This window comes from Rhinolophus sinicus, linkage group LG04 (assembly GCF_036562045.2).
Source record: "Rhinolophus sinicus isolate RSC01 linkage group LG04, ASM3656204v1, whole genome shotgun sequence".
NCBI lineage: Eukaryota > Metazoa > Chordata > Mammalia > Chiroptera > Rhinolophidae > Rhinolophus > Rhinolophus sinicus.
In genome coordinates, this window is record NC_133754.1 from 172,353,780 (window position 1) to 172,379,368 (window position 25,589).

At 43.7% G+C, this 25,589-nt stretch overlaps 1 long non-coding RNA gene across 1 annotated transcript in view; it reads right to left on the bottom strand.

Moving 5' to 3' along the window:
• Positions 1-1,114: 1,114 nt before the first annotated feature.
• Positions 1,115-25,589, bottom strand: part of LOC141571361 (uncharacterized) — a 505,009-nt gene continuing 480,534 nt past the window's right edge. Inside the window, exon 4 of the long non-coding RNA XR_012496119.1 lies at positions 1,115-1,258. This is a non-coding gene — a long non-coding RNA (uncharacterized LOC141571361). The remainder of the gene's footprint in view (positions 1,259-25,589) is intronic.

The window sequence follows — 25,589 nt, forward strand, 5'->3', positions numbered from 1 at the left end:
GTGTTTCCCCGAAAATAAGACTTAGCCGGACAATCAGCTCTAATGAGTCTTTCGGAGCAAAAATTAATATAAGACCCAGTCTTATTTTATTATAATATAAGACCGGGTCTTACATACTATAACATAACATAACATAACATAACATAACATAACATAACATAACATAACATAACATAACATAACATAACATAATATAACATAAAACTGGATCTTGTGTGTGTGTATATATTATATATATATATATATATATATATATATATATATATATATATCAGAGAAGGTGAATTGACAACCTCTTGCATACGCAGTGTTGTCACCTGTATGACGGGAAGACGTGCTCCCAGGGTTAGCATGTGTTACAGGGATGCTCCAAGATAGTGGATATGAAAAGTAGTTGCCTCTGTACTAAAACACGTTCGAGTCACAGGACCTTTGCACTTCCTGTCGCTCTGCCTGGAGATCCCTTCCTTTCCTTTAGAGATGTTTGTTGGTGCGTCATTCATTTCATTCTGGCCTCCACTCAAATCTCTTCTTCTTAGAGGGCTTGCCTTAATTATCTCATTCCAAACAGCTATCCTATCACTGTCTCCTCATCCTGGTTAATTTCTATTTCAAAGCATTTATCTGACATTATGTCATGTATTTACATGTTGACTTGTGAACTGGCCATCTCTGGCAACAGAATGCCAGCTTCATGAAGGCAGAGGTCTTACCTGTTTTGTTCACCTCTTATCCTTAGCACCCAAGCACTCAAAACAAACATCTGTTAAATGGATAAGTTAATGAATGTGTAAGATTATTTTTACATCAAAATCACAGACTCATAGTGGGCATTCTCTAACTATCGGCAGAATTAAAGAGTATTCATATTCGTGTATGATCAGAATTTGGGAATCACGACTCTCCAGCAAGCCAGTGTCCCCCTCACTCAGCGCCCCTGCAGATTGCATAAGGAATATCCAGACGCTTTCTCTTTCCAGCATGATGTAATGTGGAACGAGAAGACCTGCAGAGCATACTGCTCACAGACGAGACAGATGACCTCATCCCCTTCCTGGGCATTCCCAGGCTTTGCTGGTAAAAAATAAATACAAAACATAAAACCTACCATGTTCGTTCACAGGTGGTTGTTTCAAGCCTCAGTCATTTGGTGGCCAAATCCTGGATCTCTTCTCTTAGCTCCCTGGTGGATGAGGGCAGGAAAGTCATGTCGGATATCGTCTGGTCTATTTCTTCAGTCGAATGGAACAGATTTAGCCTGAGAAAGGAGAACATCCAGGGGGAAAAATATATTTTAGCATCAGCCACAGGGGCCAAGCTGTGAGCAACTAGCTGGGGGTGATAGGAGAGTTTAAAAAATAAAGTCGGCAAAGTGTTTCATCGACACCAGAAGTCTGAAGTTGTTCTTGGGTGAGTTTCAAAGGTTTAGGGCCTGAAGAAAGAATGTGCCCCATTTCTCTTATATGGCTCACTTTCGTTTAAGCATTTTTTTTGGTGTTACCGTCTGTGTATATACTAAAAGGATCATAATTCTGATTTATAGATATTAATTGCTGTACAGTTTGCAATACCTTCTAACATGAAGATCTTCACAAAAAAAGTGAGGGAAGAAGAATTATCCCCATTTATAGCAGAGGAGGTTGAGGTTCAAAGAAAGAAGGTGAATTAAGCAATATCACACAGTTAGCGTGTAACACAGCTGGTAATAGAACCCAACTCTGGTTATCCGGTTATCGTTAAGTCCAAATCTCTCCAGGGAAATCTTCAAGACTTACAAGGTGATCTCTATTTGTCAACCCCAGTGTCTGTATCTCCTAATTTCCCCACATCTTTTCCTTCCCTGGTCAGCCACGAGATACCCTACTTCAGATCCAGATCTGAAACAGGCTGTGTACAAACCAAACTAAAGTCAACCTGGATGTCTCATGAACAAGTAACACTCCAACTGGAACTGCTGACTGCTCGCCAACTTTCCGCTTCCTCTCTGCACTAGACCCTTTCCACTGGTCTCTCTCTGTATCTAGAAAATGGTATCATTAATTGCTTGCGTCCTACATATAGAAGTCATACTTGGTTTGTACCTTTCCATCATCATTTTCCCCAACCAAACCATGACAAAATCTTCCAGCTTTCATGTCCCATATGTGTCCCAGCTCTATCACCTTTCTCCATCATCACTGCCAGGATCTTAGTTCTGGCAACCGATCTTGCTCCACCAATTTTTATAACAGCCTCATAGCTAACAACCCCTCTTCTACTTCTGCTTCTCCCATTCATTTTCTTTAATAGAAACGAAAGCAATTGCCTTATCATATATTTATGTATTGCGTTCAAATCCCTCCAAGCTTCCTGACACCTGTATAAATGCTTAACGAAATCCGTACCATGATCACCAGGATCTGCTTGACCGAGTCCTTGGCTCTCTCTTCAAACTTATTCCCACCCGTTTTACACTTGCTTATTCTAGGCTAGGAGCCACTGTGTGGGAAGAATCGTTTCTTGAGAATACAATCCGCAGAGAAGAAAGTGGAGCTTCGATCCTAGGGGAGGTGAAATTCTGGTGACATTGTTTGAGCTGCTGAGTCCAGCTGTGTCCTGAGCACTGTACTGAGTTACTGAGCCAATACATCCTCTCTCCTATTTTTTGTTTTTTAAGTGAAGGTCAAGTTGATTTGAGTTTGCTATCATTTGCAATATGATATTCCTGGATTTTTAGAAACTCACAGTCAGATGGGGAAAATTTGACACGTGAACAGGCAAACTCTAAAAAGAGAAGGTAGGTATGACGCAGGTAAACATCAGGCACTTTTAATCAGCCTGGGAGAGGAAACAGGGTCATGGGAGGCTTCCCTGTCAGAGCCTGCGTCTGGTCTGAACCCTGAAGCTCTGGGCAGTTGACAGCATGTGTCTACCAACCGCAGGATGGCAGAGAAGCCTTCCCGGGACAGGGAGGAGCAGGAGGCAAGGCACGGTGTGAAACAGCAGGACAGGTTTGAGGAACCACAAGTAGTTCAGCGTAAATTTAAGGCAGCACGAGGGGTGGAGTCAAGGAAAGAGAAGCAGGATGGGGAGGCAGAGAGCAGGCGAGGAAGGGCCAGAAAGAATACTCTCCTGGATGTTCTGAGAGCACATTGAGAAATTATTTCTTCACCTTTAAAATAGGCATTCTAATCCCTGCCTACCCTAACATTTTATGGTCAAGGTCTCTCAATAGAATGGCTGTGACAGTGCTTTGAACCAGTCATGAGTGAGCTAACTATGCAAAGGAAGAAAGAAAACTGGGATCTATCGGGCATCTCCTACATGCCAGGCTCTGGAGCAGGACAGGGGTGCAGGGCAGGTAGAGCAGCTGGGCAGATGCACAGGTGGGTTTGGTAAGTCCCCTGCGCTTCCTGTTCCTGCAGCAAGGACAGTAGCAGGGCCGCTTTGGGAGCTGGGAGTGATCCCTGAAGCGAGAGGAGAAAATATTGCCTGTGAACTTGGCCTATTTCACAACTGCCCAGAACAGGATTTGCTCCCTGTCTCTCTGTGCTTCCCTCTCACATTCCAGCAACATGATCTCCAGACAACTTGAGCAAGTCAGGGGCTTTGTTCTCAGAAACTGTCCCCCCAAACTCCCTTCCTGTCTTACTTCCTGTGTGTGTTACCTCTTCCCCACCCAGCCCTTCATTATTACAGTTGAGCAAACCCAAGAAAATGTCACAGCTGCAAGCTTTTCCACAGGCATGCAGAGCCAACTCCAGTGTGGAGACATGACTAGATTCCTGGGGGTGCTGCCGGCTGGAAAGCAGGGTTGTAATTGACAATGCACCAGAACAAGGGTTGGTTTTCCTGGGACGGTCCAACCACGAGACCAGGGACTCTCAAACTACATCTCGACATCACCCTTCCTGGACCATTTACTATGGCCACTAAGTGTTGGATTGGCTCTGAGCTGATTTGCTTCTGCTATTGAGTGAACTGGGATGGTGGGCCTGAGCTTGGAGATGTTGAATATGTGTCTGCCCAAATAAAATGAGACAGGACTGTCACAAGAAATGAAACAATGTGCCTCTTCAGTTTAGAAAATGACTCAGTTATAGAGTTGACCCTTGAACAATGCGGGGGTTAGGGCTCTGACACCCCCGCCACGAAGTAAAAAATTCCACATGCAACTTTTGACTCCCCCAAAACTTAACTGCAGTCATTTCTCGGTATCCACAGGGATTGTTCCAGGAGCCCTGATGGATACCAAAATACGGATGCTCAAATCCCTTATATAAAATGGCACAGGACAATGCATAGAGTCAGCCTTCCCCATCTGCGGACTCCCAACCGCAGATGCAAACCAGGGGATACAGATGGCCAACTGCATATTTATTGAAAAAAATCCATGATGGCCGCCTGCATATTTATTGAAAAACATCCATGCATAAGCGGACCCACGCAGTTCAAACCCCTGTTGGTCACAGGCCAACTGTATTTAGAATTATAAAGCAACCCCTCCGTTTCATAAGTGTGTTGAAGAATACGCCGTGCGTTGATGAACTATTCAGTTCATTCATTCATTGACTCAGCCCTTATTGAGAACCTGTTCTGTTTCAGGCATTGTGCTAGGATACCTGCCCTGTCCTCCAGAAGCCTGCAGCCCATCAATGGCACTGAGCAGTGGCGTTAACTCTCAACTAGAAGCCAAATTGGATTTTAATCCTTTCCTGCGCTAGCACAGTGCTGCATACTCCAGCAGATAAGGAAATGGCTTTCTGTCCAGAGGAGACATTTATAATCAAGTTCAGACAAGCCTTGCAGATTTATAGACAATCTCTCAATTGCTTTATTTTTAATAGCAAAAGTATTCAGGGAAAACACGATCATCGATTAAAATCAATGCAAACTTTGAAACTGTATAGAGGTCACCTGACCAAATGGTAAAACAGGAGGCAAATATATTTACTACATTTTGCAATTTTTTCCTGAAGGAATGCACTGTGGTATTCAAGAATGTGTATGTCTCCAGAATGAATTAAAAAAAGAAATAAACAGTGTTGTATCGCTATGAAAATCAGTACTTCTGGCTTGCAGATGAAAAAAGAACCAGAGCTCAAATGAATCAGATAAATGCAGAGATGGTGGGCTCTGCAAAACTGTTAGATGACTAATGACAGATGGATATGATGTCAGGGATTTGAGTAAAAAGTTCATGAAAATTGAGAGTTGAAAGAAAAAGCAATGATTCACCACATTTATAATTTTATGATTTTATACATGGTAACTCAATTGATAAATTACTGTAAGTAGACATTTTATTATTTCCTCCACATCTTTAATGTTTAAATATATAAATTGCCCAAATAACTTGTACCTTTGAATCTTCTCGGAACGATGAGGGGCAAGACCTAATTGGATGTTGTCCTGTGTTTGGACCTATGTGGTGAGTGGCTAACAAAGGTACTGGTATCGGTTTTCACAAAGGTCCTTCCCTCTCTGAACCTCAGTCTCCTCGTCTGTGACATGAAAGTGATGAAGTACCCTCTTCCTGCCCTCATTTGGCACCAGGGCAGAAAGCTATGGAAAAACCATACATCTACACACTGGCTTTATTTTTGTATTTCTCCCCATTTTCTTCCCAGCTTGTTGAGTTGGAAAGCCTCATTAAACAAATACACCTCCAGAACTTAACAATACCCCTTTCCCCAAGACTCTAAATGGGAAGTTAAGAATATTTCCTTTCTTCTATCTGTTATATAAATTTAGGTTTTACGAGACATCTCAGGAGAAAGGAAATGACTGTTGACTTTCTGATAATGTTACCTCTTACTTTGTGCCTCTTTCTTGCTCCCGTCCAGATGGACCAGAGCAGTAAGTGTTGTGTGAGGAGCATAATGACGTTTAAGGGCAGGGATGTGGGGAGCCATTATAGTTTTGAAGCAAATACAGTTTTTACAAATTCGCTTTTCTCTGAGTCCAGTAGATCTGACACATTAGCTGTCCCCACGGGATGGATCATTCCATGTGGTCCATAAAAATCTCCTGTTGAATGGCCTCTGCCACTTCTATATTTATTTATTTTATCCTAGGGGCCTAGAAATATAGTTCAGCTAGATAGGTGGGCGCTTGCTAGCTATTACAGTCTTCGTACAATTTGATTGGACACATCTGTAGAATGAGGTGAGGGAAATGTTTTTATTTACTATAGTTAATGTAAAATCTTCAGAACAGAACTTAGAGCATTCTAAATTTATGTGTAGTTCATAGCTGCTGCTTCTCTCTGGAGAGGGAAAATCATGTTTAAGAGCTTTGTTTAAAGGTTTTCACTTGTTCCAACCTTGTTGCTGTAGACTCTAGCTCGCTCAATCAGTCTGTATTTAAAAATTTAAAAGAAGGGGAAACAGGCTGGGAGCAAAATTGTGTTCTGGTCTCTACCCAAAACACCCTTTTTTTTTTTTTGCAAACCCCAAAAGCCTTTTAAAAGCTTCTTTGATTAGCTGTCACACCACTCCCCCCACACAGAGTGAGATGCTAGTTTGTGGCCCAGGATGAGAGAAAGAGGAGCTGTGAGTCTCACGGGACAGCTTGGCCACTCGAGTCTTCCAAACCCAAGAGACTTTACATAAATCGGAGATGCCCTGGAAGGGGACCAGCAGCCTTTTGAGCTCTTTGCCCATCACTAATTCTGGCTCCAGCTAGACTCTGGCTCCGATGATGAAAGGGACTGAAAGCGGTGGGCCTCAGCGAGCATTTTGGATGGGATCTATTCAGACTGCATTTGCTCACCCTGCATTATGGGGTTTCCAGGGCAACGGTGTGTTACATGTGGAGGGGCTGTACCTTACAGTCTTCCCTTGTCAGGAAAATGTGATCTTGTGCCATTTCCTTCCTAATTGTCTGAATGGGCTCTCCCGTGAGTCAGTCTCCCCTCTTCCCATGTGATATGCATGGAGAGAAATGCCCCAGGCCAGCGTCCAAGATCTTGAAACCACGGATCCCACTGGAGACACAGAATGGAGTCTGCTCCAAAGACACTTGGCATGGTTGTGGCAGATCAGAAACTGAGGCCCCTTTCCTGCTTGCACTTGGCTCCTGGCCTTGGCTGGGTTTTGAGGGCCATGAGATGAAAAGGTCATGTGGACATTGCCCATTGTGATTCTGTCCCAAGGAGCGAAGCTTGTGAGGCAGCTGGTACCAGTGAGAACTCCATGCATGAACCTGGAATAATTGTCCTCTCTGATGTCTGTCTGTTGCTCATGTGGCGAACCTGAGATGTGGGTTTGCAAACAGTTCGTGGGATTATAGAATCATATTCAAAGGGAATGTAGATTAATACCATCTTTGGAGGAGAAAACATCCTCTCTCTTACTCACCTGTTTCCGCCCACCTCAGTTCGTAAAATAGAACCTTTTGTCACCTGAGAAGTCAGGGAGTAGGAATTGGTTCCTCTTTCCAACTACAGGAGAAGATGTCACTTGTCTGGTGGTGCCAAGGGTCTGTTTTCCACGTGTCCATATTTCTCCGTAGGGTGGCCTACATATGTTAAAGATTGTGTGATCTGTGACTGTCGGGTTCTGTGTGTCTCGATGCCTGTCTTTTATACTAGACTATACTTTTCCATTGTTTATTCAGTTTGGAAATTTCATTTATGAACCATCATATCTCAGGATTTTAAAGATCAGTAACCCTTAAGACAGATCTGATCCACTGAAACATTATTTCACTTGTGGAATGATTATGGAGTTTTGATGTAGATGTTAAGCTTTAAGAATTGAGAAACTGTAAATACCATTCTGGATTTCCTAGTTATCTTAGAAGACCTGGCCTCCTGAGGTCTACATGGCAATCACCAGAAGGAGAGAGCCGACTCCGCCCTCTAGATGGGGACGCATTCTATGTCCCAGATGCTCTCCATGCCTACTTTACACATTTACAATATCTAACACGCTAGCGCACCTTTGAGTGTGGGACCTCTACTAACATGAGCTGTGTGCCTGATTCTCTGTAGGGCTCATATGTGAAAGTCTGAGGGATGTGTGACCTGTCCTTTAGTGTGTTCAGTAGGGTATGTGGGGAGACAGGATATGGTCCCTGGCTGGCTGGGTTAGGGCACGCTCTGTAGCCCAACCTCTCATGTCAGGGTACCGAGGTCTAATTATAGTACCAGCTATCTAAGCACTGCAGAGCTGGCAGAGACAAAGGCGAGAGAAGCTTCACATAGGAAGAACAGAGAAAACGGTACTTGAGTTGGGTTCTACAAGGAACCAGATTTCACTAAGTAAAGAAGGAGAGGAACTTTCTGAAGGATTATCATTAGGGAAAATGAAAGGTAATTGGGAAGCACATGAAACTTCCAAAGAGTATAAATATTTTCATATGCATAAAATGTAGGATGTGTGTGACAGAGACCTAGGAGAAATGAAGTATGGACCAGGTGACACAGGGTCCCCTGGGGTCAACGGAAATCTACTGAAAGTTAATTTTCAATTAATCTGTAATTACGGAAGTAATGCACATTACATTTTATTTGAAAGGTCTGAAACATTACTGATACACTTCTTTTTGACACCCCCTAATCCTTATGCCCTCTTTGTCTACCCAGAGCACCACGGCTTCTCAGCCTTGGTACTGTTGACATTTTGGGCTGGATGATTCTTTGCTGGGGGGCTGTCCTGTGCATTGTAGGATTTTTAGCAGTATCCCTGGCCTCTGCCCACTAAATGCCAGGAACTCCATCGTTCCTCCCAGCAGTCTGATAACCCACAGTGCTCTCTGGACATTGCAAAATTGCCCCCAATTGAGAATCAATGACCTAGAAGTAACCAGTGTCACATATTAGCTGTAGAAGCTCACAGACCTATTTCTATACATTTACCTGTACATGTATTTACCAGTAGGATATGTTTTGCTTTTCTTTTTCACACATCGTGCATCAAATTTTGACTTGTTCATTCCACACACCTATGTGTCTGGTATACCCAAACATGCTGATTGGTATACATGGAGCCGTCCAGTTTTTTGTTTTGTTTCTTTTTAACGGCATAATATTCTGCAGTAGGGATATATCACAGCTTATTTATCCAGTCTGTTATTGGACCTTTAGTTAGTTTGTTTCTTTTTATTTCTTCTTCTTCTTTTTTTTTTTTTTTTTTTGTATTTCAAACAATTTTGCAATGAATGTTCTAACTCATAGTCCCTCATGAACACACAGAAGTCTGTACCAGGAACAGAAGGCAGCCTTGGCCGTGCTGTTATTCATCTCCAAAATGACTAACCCGTTAACTAGATTCTTTGTGCTCCTTAGAGAAATGCTTCTTTTCTATTGAAAACAACCCTAAAGGGAAAAGATAGAGGGGGCCAAGGAAGAGAAGGGTGGAGGAGAGAGTGGGAATGAAAGAAACAAAGAAGGGTTTACGAGCCACTCCACGGATTGGAACTGCAGTGTAGCTGAGCATTAGTTTAGAAACAAAAGTTTTGGGGGGAAGATGAATAGCACGACAGGGTATTTCAGATGTCAAAGGAGACATCCTGGCACAATGGGAGGGAGAGAGAAGGATGAGGTTTGCAGATTTGTTTCCTAAAGCTTCTCAAGACATTACCCTCCACCCTCTGATCTGACCCGTAGCCAAACGAACCTGCATCCAATATGCCTTATCCCAAAGAAGGACCTTTAAGTCCTGCTTAAGCCAATTACGTGATAGGTTTTATGTTTTAGAGGAAAAAATCATATACTTTCAATAGCCCACTTCCTTTCTGGGCTGATAGGTTGGCACAGGGCTGCCTCCTCCACGGGAAAGTAATTCATAACCCTGCCCTTGCTCATCTCAGCATATTCGCGGGTGGTCAGTAGCTGAACACCTACCCTGTGATAGATCCACAGGGAGGAGGGTCAGAGCCTTTGGGATTAATCAGCTCTGTTCTGGGACAAGCAGAAGCTGAAGGTTCCCATTTTTGGCGTGACTGATCAGCAATCTTCCTCACATCCTTCAAGACCTGGCTTCCCCCGGGAAGCATTTTAACCCCCTTGCTCTCCTGAGTCCTGTCCTTGATGGCGTCCCACTCCTCAGTCTCACATTTCCTCCCTTTCCCCTCTAATGCCTTGGGTATGTATTACTACCTTAAAACCTTGGCTCTGTCTCATATGTACTGGACTGTCCCTTGGTTTAAGACCGCAATACCTTGAGGTCAAGATTGTACGTAAAGCGGTCCCATGTTCCTGACTGTGTATATAGAGCTGTGTTCCATTGATCAGTGAGTCACAGAACCAGCCTGAACTGCAGCAAAGGATACCACCTTACTACATCAGGGCCCACAAAGTCATATTGCAAAGGAGCCTGGAACGGGAAGGAAATGATTGCAGCTGTGTTGATAAACAATCTACATGAGGCAGTTTTATTAAGATAAAAAATGCATATACTGTGGGACACAACAATTACACTTTTTTCTGTGTGTGCGACTTGCCTTTGGGTTGGTGACTGCTGGTGACCCTGTGTGTAAGTAATGTCCACACTGTCCTGTCCTCACTGGCCCTGCTCAGCTCCTACAGACTCACACCTATGGCTTCTTTTATGGAGTCCAATCCACCTCATGTTTGGTCTTCCATTTTCCTGCTACCTTCCAGCTTCCCCAGCATTACTGTCTTTTCTTTTCTTTCTTTCTTTTTTATTTTTTAAGTGTGTTTTTCCAGGACCCATCAGCTCCAAGTCAAGTAGTTGTTTCATCTAGTTGTGGAGGGTTCAGCTCACAGTGGCCCCTGCGGGGATTGAACAAGCAACATTGTTGTTAAGGGCACAGCGTTCTAACCAACTGAGCTAACCGGCCACCCTACATTATTGATTTTTCCAAAGAACCCTGCCTTCTTATGAGGTGTACAAAGTTGGACAGCTTCAGTTTTGTCTCTTTTGCCTCCAGCGATGTTTCAGGCTTGATTTGCTCTGGGACCCACTTGTTTGTGTTTCTGGCGGTCCAGGGTATCCACAGAGCTCTCTCCAACACCATATTCCTAATGAACCAATTTTGTTCTTATCACTACCTGAGAAAATTTACACATGTGCATAAGGAAATATATGTTAGGGTACTCATTGCAAATTTGTTTGAAATACAAAACAAATTGAAGGTCCAATAACATAGAGATAGCTATACTGTGATATATACATACAGAATACTACGCCATATTTTAAAAAAACCAAACAACTGACAGCTTCCTATGTACCAGCATGTTTAGATACCCAAAACACTTAGGCATCTGAAATAAGCAAATTAAAAATTGATGCATATAACATAACGATACATATCTGAAAAAACAAACAAACAAACAAACAAACAAACGTTGTCATCCAGAGTGCCAGGTGGGTCTCTGCTCCCGCTCCCCACACAAGAACGCAGGATATGGTGAGGCCAAAAAGGAACACCCACGGAGCCATAGGTAGGGGAGTCATACCACTATGGTCTCACTGGAGGCTGGGTTCACTGGACGTGCGACCTGCTGTCCGTTTTTCTGCCAACTGACCAACGACTCTCCTCCACTCTCCTCGGCTCTCCTTGGCTCTCCTCCGTAGCCGCAGCAGTTATATTAGCGGCCAATTGGCTAACCGGCCACAGCCGACGGCCAACCAGCCCCAGCCGATGGCCATCCACCACCCGAGCCAGCACCCCTCCACGTGAGGCCGAGAGCCTGTAAACTACCCCCTGGGGCTCTGTCCCCACAAATGTGTTCTATTGGTAAATATATGCACAGGTAAATATATAAAAATCGGTCCATGATCTCCTACAGTAAATGGATGACACTGATTACCGGTAGGTCAGTGGTTCTCCACTGGGGGCAATTTTATCCCCAGGGGATATTTGGCAAAGTCTAGAGACATTTTTGGTTGTTACAGTTTGGGGGAGGAGAGATGCTACTGGCACGTGGTGGGTGGAGGTCAGGAATACTGCTAAACATCCTATGGGGCTCAAGACAGTCACCTCTAGCAAAGAATTATCCAGCCTCAAATGTCAGTAGTACCAAGGTTGAGAAGCTGTGTTGCTCTAGCAGACAAAGAAGAGATCAGAATAAAAAGAAAGATGTCAAAAAAACATGGCTCAGATCTTTTAAAAAAATGTACCTTGTGAATTACACATGTAATTACAAACTGACTAAAAATGAACCTTCATCAGATTTCCTTTGACCCTGGAGAATCATTTGGAATCTGGTGTCTGCCTTGTCTCTCTTGTGTTCCTATTACATAGCCTACATTTTAGACATATGAAAAAATGTATAGTCCTTCCAAATTTCATGACTGTTTCTATTTCACATGAAGTTTTGAGTTCCAGACATCTGGATTGTCTATTCTACATTTCTACTTGGATGTCTACTAAATAGACTAGCGTTAACCTGCACAGAATGGACCTCTTGATTTCTACTAGTCCAGAGCTTGTTCTTCCTCCAGTCTTTCCCTTATCAGGACTTGGACACTCTCCTCCTGCTGGCTGTTCATTTCACTTACTTCCCACATTCACTCCATCAACAGGACTCACGGCTCTACCAGAAATCTGTATCTTAAACTGGATATTTCTACTACGTATTGTCACCCTAATAAGTCATCTTTGTATTTTTCCTAAGCCACAGAAGGGGATCAGGGAAGATGAGGGGGGCTGGTACCACAAGACCAGGAAAGCAGATTGTGGGGAATGAGAACAGAGCTGAGGAAACCATAGTCTCTAAGACAGTGTCAGTAAGGACCAGAATGTAGAAATATACCTCTTTTGTCATGATAGGAAAAAAAAAAAAAAAAGAATAAAAAGCTTCACTGATGCAAGACATCCAGCTGATTTTTCAGGGAGCCTTTCCAAGCTGGGTTTGAATGTGGTAATCAGACCTTGTGAAAAGGATTTAATCAGAGAGCACAGCAGCCTTTTATTTGTGTGGCCACATGGCCCATGGCTTGCCATGACAACAGAGGGGGACTGCCCGATGTTGAGGGGGAAGAGAGCAGGACTGGATCTGCTCAGTGAATGGACTGCGGAGCCAGCCCAGCTTGGAGCTTGGGGTTGAATCCCATCTATTTATGGGATTAAAGTGGAAGACGGATTAAGTTTGATAAGCCCTGGACTTTGAGTCAGAGGGACCAGTATAAATTTACAGTTTCAACCCCTATTAACTGTGTAAGCTTACTAAATAGCTGAAGGTCTTAGTTTTCTTTATCTATAAAATGTGTTTAATAATTTCTGGCTAACTTATATTCAACAAAGTACTAGAAGTATTAGCTAGAGCAATTAGACAAGAAAAAGAAATAAGAGGCATCCAAATAGGAAAAAAAGAAGTAAACATATCTCTGCAAATGACATGATCATATAGGTAGACAACACTCAACAAAAACTGTTAGAACTAATAAACAAATTCAGTAAAGATGCAGGATACAAAATCAACCTACAAATATCAGTGGTCTTTGTATATACAATGAACTATCTGAAAATGAAATTAAGAAAACACTCCTAATTGCGATAGCAATAAACATAATAAGATATTGAGGAATAAACTTAACCCAAGAGGTGAAAGATCTGTACACTGAAAACTATAATACACTGATTCAGAAAACTACAGAAGATGCAGCTAAATGGAAGGCCTACTTGTGTTCATGCACTGGAAAAATTAATATTGTTAAAATGTACATACAACATGTTGAATAGAATCTGCTTCAAAACCCCAATGACATTCTTTACAGAAATAGGAAAAAAAAAAAAGTCCTAAAATTTATATGGAACCACAAAAGACCTAGAAATCTTGGGCAAGAAGAACAAAACCAGAAGTATCACATTGCTTGATTTCAAAATGTATTACAAAGCTACAGTGATCAAAAGAGTATGACAGTCGTGTAAAAATAGACACACAGACCAATGGAACAGCATTGAGAGCCCTGAAATAAATCCAAGCATCTACAGTGAGCTGATCTTCGACAGGGGTACCACCAACACCCAATGGAGAAAGAATAGTCTCTTAAATAAATGGTGTTGGGAAAACTAGGTGTCCATATATAGAAGAATGAAACTCGACCCTTATCTCACACCATATACAAAAATCGACTCAAAATGGATTAAAGCCTTAAACGTAAGACCTGAAACCATAAAACTACTAGGGAAAAATCTTTTTTTTTTTTTTTTTTTTTAAATTTATTGGAGTGACAATTGTTAGTGAAATTACATAGATTTCAGGTGTACAATTCTTAACATTGGTCTGGGCAATGATTTTTTTGGTTATTACCCCAAAAGCATAGACAATGAAAGCAAAAATAGAGAAGTGAGGTTTTTTTTTTTTTTTTTTAAGACAAATGGGACTTAATCAAACTAACAGCACAGCAAAGGAAACAATCAACAAAGTGAAAAGACAATCTACAAAATGGGAGAAAATATTTTCAATCCATATATTTGATATAAGCCCCAAATATGTAAGAAGCTCACCTGAATAGCACACTTATTTTTAAAAGTGTATTTACATGTTTTTTCAAGATATAATTCACATACCATAAAATTCCTCCTTTGAAGTGTAAACTTCAGTGGTTTTTTAGTATATTCACAAAGTTGTAGAACCATCACTACTATCTTGTTCTAGTACATTTACATTACCACACAAAACAAGATTCTGCATGCATTAGCAGTCATTCCCATATACCCTCCTCCCAGCCCCTGACAACCGATAATCTGCTTTCTCTTTCTATGGATTTTTGCCCATTCTGGATATTTTATATAAATGGAATCAGATAATATGTGTCATTTTGCATTTGGCTTTTTTTAACTTAACATGGTATTTTCAAGGTTCATGTGGTAGAATGCAGCCGTGCACCAGTCTTTTTACATGCTGAATGATATTCCATCAATGAAACCACATGTCAACACAAAAAGCTGTACTCAAATGTTCATAGCACATCATTAGGTGAAACAACCCAATGTCTTGCAATTGAGGAATGGATTTTGTAATTTATGGAACTGGGAGCTCTCTGATGGCAGGGACTGTGTCTTATTCAAAGTTTTGTGCATAACAGGTATTATACCAATGTTTGGTCAATAAATGAATGAATGAATCACTGCTCCTACTACAATACTAGGCAATTACTGATGATCACATTAATTATGTGGGGATGACAGTGTCGAGGATGATGGAAATTACCACTTGACTGAGCTTGGTTAAGTTTCTGACTCTTTAGATTTCACTTCCCTTGTGAATAAAATGAGGCTAATAGTGATGGTTAAAATGAGATGAGGGATATGCTTTTTATTCCTATATGAAAACATAATTCCCCATTGCAACCCCCTTTGCCAGGCCTGCTGTATATATCAACAACAGGCAATCACTGGGCTTTTAAAACATGCTGGAGTAATTAAGAGTAAAAGACCCACTGCTAAGAATTTCTTTGTATCAAGTTAGATTCCAGTTATTTTGGTGCGAAAACTATAGTTGTTCCGCTGGATAGTATAAAATTAGTTACAAAAATGTTTATGGATCTCTGAGGAAAGGTTGAGATTCACGCATTTTAGGATTTTAATGTTTGCTTCACATTTTCTCAATTTCAGTAAAACAAACAAACAAAAATCACTAAATCTCAAACTTCCTATATCAGGCCATACCTTTATCACCATGTCTTTAGGGACAAGCAGAGGTGTTTGCATTTAGTAGGTGCTCCATTAACGTTTTACAGGTGATTCAAGAGACAGCATTTGATATAAGAAGGTGCCAAAACTGATCTCGTGGCTCAGTGTAAAAACATGAACCCAACGCTCCACAGATTTCACCCCCAGACAAACACCAGCAGCAGAGAATTGAACTACACCCATGGAAGGCAACTAGGCCTTGTAGACATGCCCTGTTTCTCAGCCTCCCTTACTGGAACGGGGCCGACTCTTCCCCGCTGAACAATGGCAAGGCATTTCAGAGACTCAGCCCTCAAGGGCCTGGGTGGCTGGCTTGCTGTAGGAGAAAGTCATGGCCTGGGAAATGAAATACACAACCTGTGGCCTTTCACAGACCGACGGGCACAGGCAGATTATTTGTGGTGGGGACAGAGACAGTCATTTGGCCAATATCTCCAGACTTAAAAAAAAAAATAAAACAAAAAACAACCAACAAAAGTAGCCTGTCTTTGTGGTTGAGCCCTGGAGAAACTAACCTCAGAGCCATATGGCTGATGGGAATAAGGAGACTAATTTCATCTGTAAAATGATAGGCCTGGACGAGATAATAATCAGTCTCATCTCTCCCAGCTCTGACCTGTGGTTTCTTTGAGAAACCCTACTGAGGGAGATGTGGGATCCCAGCGTCCCCACGGCCTCGGCTGCCATGGGGGTCCTGCTGGGGGGTTCCTGACTTTCTCTGCAGCTGTGTGCACCCCTCTTTCCCCTTTCCACATGCTGAACTCCTCCTCTGCTTGCTCATGCTCTCCTATGACACACACACGGTACCTACACAACAAGGATGCTGACAATGAGGGAGAACGGCGTTCAGCCACACTGGTCTCTGGAGCCATCATTGTCACCAATGTGCTTCCAAAACAGAAACCTGATTCCCCTCTGTAAAGCCTTCCACAGCATCCACTGCATTGGGTTCAAGTCCAAATCCTTGTCACAGCACCCAAGACCCTGGAGCGTGGGGTCCCAGCCAACCCCTCCAGTACCACAGTCTGTGGCCATTGCATCCCTCCACTGCTCTAGGTGGTTTCCTTTCCTTCTTCTTCTCCTTCTTTTCGTCACATAGACCACGTCCTTTCTCCTTTGGAGCCTTTACATATATTGCTTTTTAAGCTCTTACAAGAACCACGGTGATCTTCAAGTATGTAAATCAGATCCCAACCGTCTCCTGCTTAAGATCTCCAATGGTCCCTATCACACTTAGAGTACAATCAAGCATCTCACTGTTCCCCACATGGCTTTACAAGCCATGATCGCCACCATTTTGTGCCTCGTGTATACCAACCTTGCTCTGAAAATAAGACCTTTGCACTAGCACTTCCCTGTGCTTGCACATCAGTGGTTGACACAGTGGCGTGGTCGGCTTCTTCTCCTCTCAGGTTTCAACAAAAATGGGACTTTCTTAGAGTGGCCTTTCATGACCACCAAACTCAACGGAGCTCGTGTGCACTGCACTCTGCATTATTTTCTACACGGCACAGAGCACTTCCTGATATTTTGTGAATTATTTGTTATTGATCAACCAGTTTGCAAATCGAGTCTATCAGTCTGTAATGTTCAATACTGTGCCCTCAGTTTTCATAATGGTTCCTAGAACACATTAGGTACTCAGGAGTTGTTGTTGAATGAATGAATGAATGAATGAATGAATGACCAAACGAATGAACATCTTTCATCATCCTCTCCTTCCTTTCACACGTCTAATTTCTACGTATCACTAAGCTCCTAACTTACACGTCACTTCCTCCAGGAAGCCTTCCCTGTCTGGAAGATGAGCTAGGTGACCCTCACCGGTGTCCCTTAGCAGTTGCTACTTTTAGAAACAAGAACGTATGATGCTGATGCCTCACTGCCTCTTAAACTGTCATTCTCCCCTTGACTGTGTTCCTACAGGCAAAACCTTTACCCTGTACATTGCCACATTCCCAGTGCAATGCTCAGTTTTGAACACTTCGATAATTTAAAAAAATCTCAAAATAAACTTTATTCTTTCACTAAAAAATATAAGGTGCTTCCTAGGGTAGTCACCGTGCTATCCTCTGGGTAAATTCACTAAAGGATGAGAATGGGGGACTATTTTGGGTTCCTTGACCGAATTCCAACATGTGTTTCTGTGGAGGGGCATCAACTCCAAGCAATTCTCAGACACCAGCAGGTGTGTGAAGATTCACCTCAATTCTGACACTGTCTACCTGGAGATGACATCGGATTCCACAGGTTAAGCGTTCAGTCCTACAAGACCACCCGCCCCACCCGCCCCCTCAGATGCCAGTCACAAGCCTAGGCTGTTGCCCGCGCTGCAGATGGCCCAGGGCAGGTTAGAGGTTCCCCCGACCCCTGCTTGGACTTCAGAGGCCAGGTGCAAATCCAGGCTGTTACCTGTACTTCTGACCGGGGGGCTGTATATCAGAGCTTGCCACAGCAGCCTTCTTGGGTTCAATTAATTTGCTACAGGGGTTCACAGAACTCAGAGTAACATTTTACTTATTAGATCACTGGTTTATTATAAAATGATATGTAACTCAGGAACAGCCAGATGGAAGAGATGTACAGAGCATGGCATAGAGAAAGGGCTCAGAGCTTTCACGTCCTCTCCAGACACGCCACTCTCCCCAAGTCTCCCATGTTCACCAACCTGGAAATTCTCCGAACCCTGTCCTTTTTCAGTTTTTTCTGGAGGCTTCATTACATAGGCATAATTGGTGAAATCATTCATTGGCCATGATGATTAAACTCAGTCTCCAGCCCCTCTCTCCTTCGGGGAGGTCAGAGGGGTGAGACTGAAAGTTCCAGCCCTCTAATCACGTGGTTGGTTCTCCTGGCAACCAGCCCCATCCTTGGGTGCTTTCCAAAAGTCACCTCACCTACATAACAAAAGGCACCTTTATGCTCTCATCACTTAGGAAATTCCAAAGGTTTCAAGGGCTCTGTGCCAGAAAGAGGGAGGAAGACCAAATACATATTTCTTTTTACAAATCACAATATCACAGGGACCATCACCCAAGTGTCTGCTAAGTATTGGTGTTTAAACTGTCTCCTCACAAAAGTCCTCAGAGGAGTAAATGGTGACTCCTCTTAACGGATGTGGGAAGTGTGTTTCAAGGAGAGTAATGACTTGGTTGAACTATCGTGTTTCCCCGAAAATAAGACCTACCCCAAAAATAAGCCCCAGTTAAGATCGTCAGCCAGACGGATGCATTTAGTACGTTATGACGATGTTCCACAAGATGACATGACTGTACTTGAATAAATATAGATTGTTGTACATAGAAAAATACGACATCCCTTGAAAATATACCCAAATGCATCTTTTGGAGCAAAAATTAACATAAGACCCGGTTTTATTTTCAGGGACACACGGTAGAAGGCAGAAGTAGTGTTCTGTCCCAACACTGTGTTTTCCTCTTTCCAACACCTGCATTCAACACAGTGGGGGACATGCAATAGAAGACATATCCCAATAATTTTAGCCATTCTCAAATGATACTTTCCCTTCTGGAACCTCAGAAAGGAGGCCACAATCAGAGGTTGAGCCTTGTAAGTGGAGAAGAACCAGCGCTGTGTTTCCAGGTACCCTCTAAGGAGAGAGGGGACTGAGGCTGGTGTTACTACCTGGCAAAGCCCCAGTGCTGATCTGCCCCCTTCTATGAGATGTCCCACATCTGATCCCAGCACTGTTTTCTGGAAATACTATTCCAAAAATAGTTAGGTAAGGGAAGAAAGTGGAGGGGCATTCATGGCTGCTGGGTGATGAACACTGATGCCAGGTTCCTTCTTCCCTGGCATATAGGCAGCTGGCAGAGCTGATGGTGACTGGTTTCCGGAGGCAGTCACCTCCAGTCTCAGCGGTTACCCGCTCGGTTGGTTAGCTGGCTCCTTTTGCTCGTTGACACCTTGCCCACTTCCTGAGTCACCCATTACCCTCTCTGAGCAGTCTCAGAGCTCACTGCAGTGGGTTCAGGGAGAGACAGCAGTCAAAACTGTTTGGGCAAATGAAAGTTCTACATTTTAGACAGATAACAACTGAACTGCTCTGCATGAACCAGTGGCTTTGTCTCCCCCAGTCGGTTAAGAGTAACATACAGAAACCTCTGCCTTAGCCAGCCCTCTACCATGTACCACTTAGAAGGGTCTTCCTCACCCTCCATAGGGTCTGGTCCCTGGGTGGTCACAAGCAGTCACCTTTCCTTTCCCAGCCATGATGGTGGACAGATGTCCAAGGCCCTCGTGGAAGTCAGGATACTCAACTGGAGGACCCGGTCTTACTGTACACCCATTGCATGACCTTGGGAAAGTCATTTTCACGTCTTTGAATGCAGGCTTATTGAGCCATTAATTGAGTGGTTCAGCGATGCAGTGATATGGAGCATAACCTTATCTCAAGAGCCCCCTCTGGCTTTTGAATTTTGTGATTTTCAAGTCACGTTGAACTGACAGAATGCTGCTTACAGTATATTAAGTAGAAGAAGCAAGCTGCAGAACAGTCATCAAAGTACCCCACATTTGTTTAAGTACTATATGTTTTCAACTGTGCATTGTTTTGGTAATTTAAAATAATTATGAACATGTTATAAGCAATCTTTTGTAAGTTTATCATTGCACTAATGAATCAATGCATGCCAAAGGCTGCTTTGAGTGCCTACTTGATAGGAGACATTTGGGACACGGAAATGAATAAAACAGGGTTGTTGTCCTGGAGGAGTCTAAAGTCTAAGGAGTCTATGATTTATTTAGAAAAGATTTTTACAAAGCAATTGCTCTGCAGTTGAGGCCAGCCTGCTGCCACATCTGATAAACAGAAAGGACGCGGACAGCCCCTTCCTTATGACAAGGAGCGTATTGTTCACAGTCGCCTCACTGCCACATCCTCTCGTTAGTGTTTCCCCTGAACTTGCCCTTCCTGAACTTCTATCCAACCTTGAGTTGGTGCCAATACTTTAGTACTTAATCATACAGTCTTCTTTCCCTATTTCCACCTGCTCACACCCGGTCTCTCCTTAGCTCACTCCAATCTAGCTTTGTCCCTTCCATTCCACTGAAAACGTTCACGTCAAGGTTACAATGCTGTACGTGTTTCATCACACACACACACACACACACACACACACACACACACACACACAGAGGCAAACATGCACATTTGCAACAATGTCAAGGGGGAGATGGGCTGCTGATGGCCATCTGACCTGTCTCCTGGATACTGCAGACCACAGGGGGGTGCATGAGCGCTGTGCACATGACCTTTTCATCTCCCGGTCCCTGTGACTGGTGGCAGTCCCACCTCCACTCTGCTGCCTCAGGATGACTGACACTCCTGTACTGGGTCGTTCTCACCACCCTACCTTTACTCTTGCTGCTCTCCTGGCCTGGAAGGAACATCCTCTTCTTGTCCAACTAGAAAATTCCTACTCATCTTCTCAGCGAACCCCTTTCCGTCTTATTTTCTCCCCCACCCGCTTTTGGTTTAGTTATCCTCTATTCCCTCTTCCAAGAGCATCTCCCTGAGGGTAGTTATATGTGGGCATAGTTGCCCGGTTAGGTCCTTCAGCTCACCTGTTTGGTACAGTCATTGAATGGATATTGACCTAATTCAGGCCAACTGCACTCCCTCCATGAGAATGCATGAAATGTGTGGATTCTTTCATTCCAGCAGTGGTTCTGGGTCCAGATATCAGACAATGTCAGCCAACAACACCCTCTAGAGCTGCCTGGCTTCTATCTAGTCCAGATTCCTTCTTCAGCCTTCTTCCCTAACCTCGGAACTTAGTCTTACGCTCCTCTGACATGTGCTTTTTTGGATTAAGTCATCCAAAATTGGTTTCTGCTCCTTGCAGTGGAAAAACAAAAAGACTGATCCATCCTTCCAGACGCAGACAAGCATTGATAAGTCCTGCAGAGTTCACAGGCTTCCTGCATTGTCTCTCCTCGGCCTCTAGTTGCTCTAGTAGATTCCTCTCTCGTGACATTGTAACCGACCTCTCCTCCTCACAGACTCCCTGGGGGTAGAGCCCAGGACATCTTTATCAGGCCTATTGCTGGGGTCCGCACCAGCTTTGTTCAAGAGTGAATGAGGGATCAGAACTATTGTACCTCCAGGGATGGTATATTCTCTCTTCCTATTGACAGAGATGAGGACGACTTGACAGGGTAGTTTCCTTTTTAAAGAAGTTAAAATTTTATTTTTATACAATTGTCCTTGTAAGAGATTTGATAACATTATATTTAAAGATATGGATGCCCTCTGAATCCATCATGTTCCAGTCAGGAAAATAGAAAGCACATCAGGAATTCCAAATAGAGGGAATTTAATATAGGGAATTGACTACACACCTGTTAGAAAGCTGAACTAGCAAACGGGATGGTACGTAATGCAGACATCTGTAACTGCAGGAAGTAGCTACTATCCCTCAGGCATGGAGAACAAAAATGGAAAGGTAGTGTTAGGAGAACTCAGGAACTAGGAGAAGGATCCTGCATGACTGATTCTCGTGTGTGTGTGCGCGCACGCATATGCGTGCACGTGCGTGTGTGCATGTGTGTGTGCACGCGTGTGCACATGTGTGCATGCGTGTGTGCGTGCACACGTGTGTGCGTGCACATGTGTGCATGCGTGTGCATGTGTGTGTGTGTACACACACACACACACATGACAACTGGTGCTTCAACCTCTGGGAGATGCACTCTGTAGGCAGTGCTTAGACCTCTGGGGAAGTACCCCAAGGCTGGGTACTCAGACCTCAGTGGGGGCACAGTGTGGCCAGTGCCAGAACTCGGACAATGTGAACTGAATGCTTAAGCTGAGACCTGGTGGGCCAGTCAGTGCTGGTACCTCTAAGGAGGCATCTCACAGTGGGTACTGCGAGTGCTAGAGGAAGCCAGAGGCTGGAGCCACAGCTGTCTTACTTCTAGAAGGTGTCTAACAGGATCTGGAGATGAGAAGAGAGTCTTCTTCATGCTGCCACCTTCTAATCTGTGAATTCTTCCCACTGAGGGACCCTCAGGGGAAGCAAGCCAGCAACGAGTCTGGGAAATGCAGTTTGCAGGTTCCCAGCTCTAACATCAGAGTAGAGATGGGAGTAGGGAGCCCTGAGGCTGACAGACACTGAGTAAATAACTACATATACGCTTCTGGTAACGAAGGCTAAGTAGAATTGGCCTCTGAAGTAATGTGATGAAATATGGTCTCCTTATTCTGTAGCCCATTTCCACCAGGACTCCTAATAACTCTCGAGCAAGAAATCGCAGTTTGGGATGGGACCTCTGGAAAATTCCAGTGCCAATATGAAAAGTGGCTCCAAAGTCAAAGCATTCCTGTAAGCCCGGACTCTTGGAGCCCATGATTTATTTTAGCTTTTCCTTATTTTTGCCTGCTTCTGCAATCCTTGGTTCCAAGAACGTCTTCTGGGCAGATGCCTCCATGGCCCAGATACTTGGAAAAACAGCCATTTACTACAAAGCCTGCTGCTCCTCAGGCCACCCTGCCAAGTGCCTTGCTATGTGCAGCTGCACCCTGTTCCTCTGAGCTTGCATCTTTCCATGCGTCAGCACCCCACATGTCAGCACCCATTTTCTTGGGAAGAGAATGCCGTAACTTGACACATCCCCTGTCCAGACTCATTTTTTTTCTTCTTAATTTTCCATTGCTTTTGCTCACCCCTTAATTCCTATGGTGGATGTAAAGCCCTGGATCTCTTTCTAACTATTATGCTCTTCTCCTAGGATCCTACTATGTAAAGAACACCTGGTTACGACAGTGATCGTCATTACATTTTGGCAACTAAAGCTTCATACAGCCACTTTTTTTTTTTTTTTTCATCTGCAACCTCAATGACCCATTAGGCGGAGAAACAGGTTTTTGGATTCAAGTACTCATGTGTAAATCCTGACTCTAATTTAACTTGAAAATCTTTAGCTACTTAATTCCTCGGAGACTTAGTTGCCTCTACTTTAAAAAAGGAACTAATGGCTACTTCTGAAGCTTGCTAGGAATATTAAATAACACAAGCTGTGAGCTACATGTGGCACATAGTAGGACAGGGTAAATCTTAGTTCTTTTTCCCCCAGCGAGAGTGGGTGTTGTTCTCATATACATATGGAGAAAGCGGGACAAAGCATTATTTAAGTCTGATCTCAGCCACATAATGGTTTTTATAACAAGAAAAGATTTAAGAGAAAATTATGAGCACTGCTATGTGGAGGACAATTATTTCTCTGTTCCTACAGGGAGACAGGGATCATATCATCAGATGAGTTCTGACTTTAGACTGACTTCTCTCCCTCAGTTTTACCTCTGTACACATCTGTTACTCGTGTGTGTGGACGAGAAGAAATGAAGAGGAGAGGGCTGGGGGCAAAAGCACACGGCTGGACAGTATGGCGGACTCCTGGGGAAAGAACAGCAGGTTAGAGGACTGAACAGGCAGGTGGGTCTGAGTCATACCATGCAGATCTTTGATTGTCCAACTGAGGAGTTTTGCCTCTTACTTCTCAGACAACAGAATGTCAAAACCAGAAAGAGTTTAAAAAAAAGAAAGATCCTGTAAAAATGGACTTGAGTTTTTTATATAAAAGCTCTTAAGGAATGCCAGGCAAAGAGATTCAGGAAAATGCAAGATCCAGGGAGATTTCATCTTTGGCAATTTTTTTTTTTCTTTTCCCCTAAATGACTTTAGGAAAGATATACGTAAAGGAAGTGCTAGGTGCTGAGATGTTCCTGTCATTTTATTTCCCTTTTATCCATTCACATGGGACACAGTGGGCCGCTATTTGCTTCCGACACAGGGAAGATTTCCCCTACGGACCAAGAGCAGGTCTCCATAAGGGAGATGACGGAACCTCACCCCAGGTTCATTCTGCCAGCAGGACCACTGCTGCCTTTAAGGAGTCAACTTTCCGGTTGAGGAGACAGATGCATGGAGTTCAAGATAATCAATGGGGTGATCACACTGAGAAGCACAGATGAGGCTTGCACCCTCAAGGTGGGGGCCGTAAGGCTTCAGGGGAACCTCTCTGGCACACACACGACCATAGAAAGGGATGTCCAAGCTGAGCCTTAAAGGATGAGAAAGAGGGAACCATGTGGAGGAAGACGGGAGGCAGAGCCATCGGGATGAGAAACACAGAGGGATGAGAAACACGATCGTGCATGCGGGAGACCGCAGGCCACGTGCGATCCTGGAAGCTACTGAGGCACAGAGTGAGTGCAGAGAGAGGGGCAGAGAGGAGGTGAGGGGGTGAGGCAGGACCGGAAGCAATGGGGTCTTGTGTGCTAGGCCAAGAAACAGCATGCGGTGTGTCCTACAGGGGATTAGGTGTGTGAAGAGGCTCTGAGCACCAGAGTGACACTGCTGAATTTCCGTTTAATCCGTTCTAGTGGCTGCATGAAGGAGGGAACTCAATGACGGGAGAGAGATCAGATGGGCGGCCATAGAAGTATTCCTGGTAGGCAATGGGGTGGGGGGCTATTCGGGGCTGCCAAGGAGAGTGTGAATATAGGATCAGGGGAGTTGGTGATTGACTGATACAGAACAGGGGACATTCCAGATGTTCACACATGATGACTGGAGGACTTTGCTGCCAACCATAAAACAGGGAACACATGAGGAATTGCCATTTTGGGGGGAAGACAATATGCTCAGCTTCAGAAACTATTAACTTGGGATGCCTGAGGATACAGGAAGCTCATCCTCCCAGCTGTACCAACGACTAGCGGTTTGGCTTTGGGTAAATGATTTAATCCCCCGAGCCTCAACGTCCGCATTTAAGAATGGGGAAAAGCTCATAGATTTCAGGGAATGAATAATTTGTCCAAGGAACTCAAGGTGTTGCTTTTACCAAACTCTTTTCCTTCACACTTCTTTACATGAACTAAAAGGAAACAAACGAACTTCTGTCCTTCCAGTTGACAAATGTTCGTTTCTGAGTCAAACTTCCGCTTTTGTTGTCACCCTAAGCCTCGGAAAGTC